The sequence below is a fragment of the Otolemur garnettii genome, unplaced genomic scaffold, assembly GCF_000181295.1.
Source record: "Otolemur garnettii isolate 467f Iridium unplaced genomic scaffold, OtoGar3 scaffold00248, whole genome shotgun sequence".
In the NCBI taxonomy this organism is placed as follows: Eukaryota; Metazoa; Chordata; class Mammalia; order Primates; family Galagidae; genus Otolemur; species Otolemur garnettii.
In genome coordinates, this window is record NW_003852643.1 from 498,467 (window position 1) to 500,735 (window position 2,269).

General features: G+C 35.0%; 1 pseudogene across 1 annotated transcript in view; it reads right to left on the bottom strand.

Moving 5' to 3' along the window:
* Window positions 1–226, bottom strand: part of LOC105888272 — a 3,713-nt pseudogene extending 3,487 nt beyond the window's left edge. Inside the window, exon 1 of the transcript XR_001161817.1 lies at window positions 4–226. The product of XR_001161817.1 is annotated as a 6.8 kDa mitochondrial proteolipid pseudogene (transcript). The remainder of the gene's footprint in view (window positions 1–3) is intronic.
* Window positions 227–2,269: the final 2,043 nt, after the last annotated feature.

Sequence of the window (2,269 nt, forward strand, 5' to 3'; positions counted from 1 at the left end):
AGCAGGTGCAGGAGCTTTCAAAGCTTTACTTCTTTTATCAGCACTCCTGATTTTATAAACAATGAAGCTCATCAACCCCATTCCCATCCAGATCTCCTGGTAAACTTCGGTATAGTAAGGTTTCATGGGGACCCATACATTTTTAATAAAGCTTTGAAGCATCTCAGCACCAAAGCAATGGCTGGGCCCAGGAGAGACCCACAGGCAGAGACTGGTGAAAGGTCACCGTATGCCATCTATCTTCTTTAGAGAAGCTTCTATTCATGTCTTTTGCCCAGTGATACACGGGATGGTTTGGTCCTTTTTGTTGATTAATTTGAGTTCTTTCTGGATCCAAGTTATCAAACTTTTGTCTGATTAATAATTTGCAAATATATTTTCCAATTCTGAAGGTTGTTTGCTTTGGTTTTGTTTCCTTAGCTGTACAGAAGCTTTTTGGTTTCATGAAGTCCCATTTCTTTATTTTTGTTGTTGTTGCCATTGCTACTGGAGGCTTCTTCACAAAGTATTTTCTCCAAGCCAATAACTTCAATTTTTTCCCCCACACATTGAAGATTTTTACTGTTTTACCCTTACATTTAGATCTTTTATCCATCTTACATCAATTTTTGTAAGTGAGGAGAGGTGCGGGTCAATTTGAGTCTTTTACATGTGGTTATCCAGTTCTCCCAGCACCATTTATTGAATAGGGATTGTGTTCTCCAGTGTATGTTATTGTTTGGCTTATTGAAGATCAGGTGGCTGTAAGATGTCAGTTTCATCTCACAGTATTGTGTTCTGTTCCAAGTGTCAGTGTCTCCATTTTTGTGCCAATACCATGCTGTTGTGATTACTATGGCCTTGTAGTATAGCAGAAAGTCTGGTAGAGTAATACCCTGGCTTTTTTTTTATTACTAAGAATTGCCATGGATAGATGGGGTTTCTTCTGACTCCATACAAAATGAAGAATTATTTTTTCTAATTCCTGAAAGTATGATCATGGTATTTTTATTTTATTTTATTTTATTTTTTTGATCATGGTATTTTAATGTGGATTCCATTGACACTGTGGATTGCTTTGGGTAGTATATACATTTTTACAATGTGTGTTCTTCCCAGCCATGAGCATGATATGTTCTTCTATTTGGTAATAGCTTGTGCAATTTATTTTCTTAGGGTTTCATAATTTTCTTTGTAGGTGTCCTTCACCTCCTTCGTTACGTATATTCCTAGGTATTTTTTTTTTGAAGCTACTGTGAAGGGAACTGTGTCCTTGATTAGCTTCTCATCTTGGCTGTTATTGGCATAGAGAAAGGCTACTGTTTTGTGAACATTGATTTTATACCCTGAGACATTGCTATTTTTTTGGTAACATTCATCCTCACATAAAGACTTGGAAATTAAACAACCTTATGCTGAAGGATAGTTCAGTTCAGGAAGATGTGAAAGAGTAAATAGTTAAGTTCCTGAAACATAGGAACAATGAAGATGCAAGTTACCAAAACCTATGTGATACAGCAAAAGTAGTCAGAAGAGGGAAATTCATTGCATTAGATGCCTATATTTGAAAAACCGAAAGAGAGTACATCAACATAGAATTCTTTTATAGCAGTCAGTGATGATCCTGTGTATCTCTGTGGTATTTGTTGCCATTTACCTGGTTTTGTTTCTGATTGAATTTTTGGAGACCTTTTCTGTGTCTAGTTAATCTTGCCAAAGGCATATCAATTTCATTAATTTTTTCAAAGAAGCAACTTTTGTTTTGTTGGTCTTCTGAATGGTTCACATGTTCTCAATTTCAGTTATTTCTTTTCCAAATTTAATTATTCCTTTTGTTCTGCTAAGTTTGTGAGTAGATCTATCTTTCTTTTCCAGGTCCTTGACATGGTTCATTAGGTTGTTGATGTGTGCTTTTTCTGTGTTTTGAATGTGGGAATTTAATGCAATACATTTCCCTCTGAGGACTGCCTTGGCAGTATCATAGAGGTTTTCATAGATTTGGGGTTCACTGTTGTTTTGTTTGAGAAATCTAATGCTTTCCTTCTTAATCTCCTCCTTCACCAGCTGTCATTCAGCATAAGCTTGTTCAGTTTCTGACTTTTTTTTTGGTTTATTTATTTATTTAATTTTTATTAAATGTTAGCTGTGTACATTAATGCAATCATGGGGTACAATGTGGTGTTTTCATATACAATTTGAATTATTTTCATCAAACTGGTTAACATAGCCTTTATTTCATTTTCTTAGTTATTGTGTTAAGATGTTTATAGTCTACTTTTAGAAAGATTCA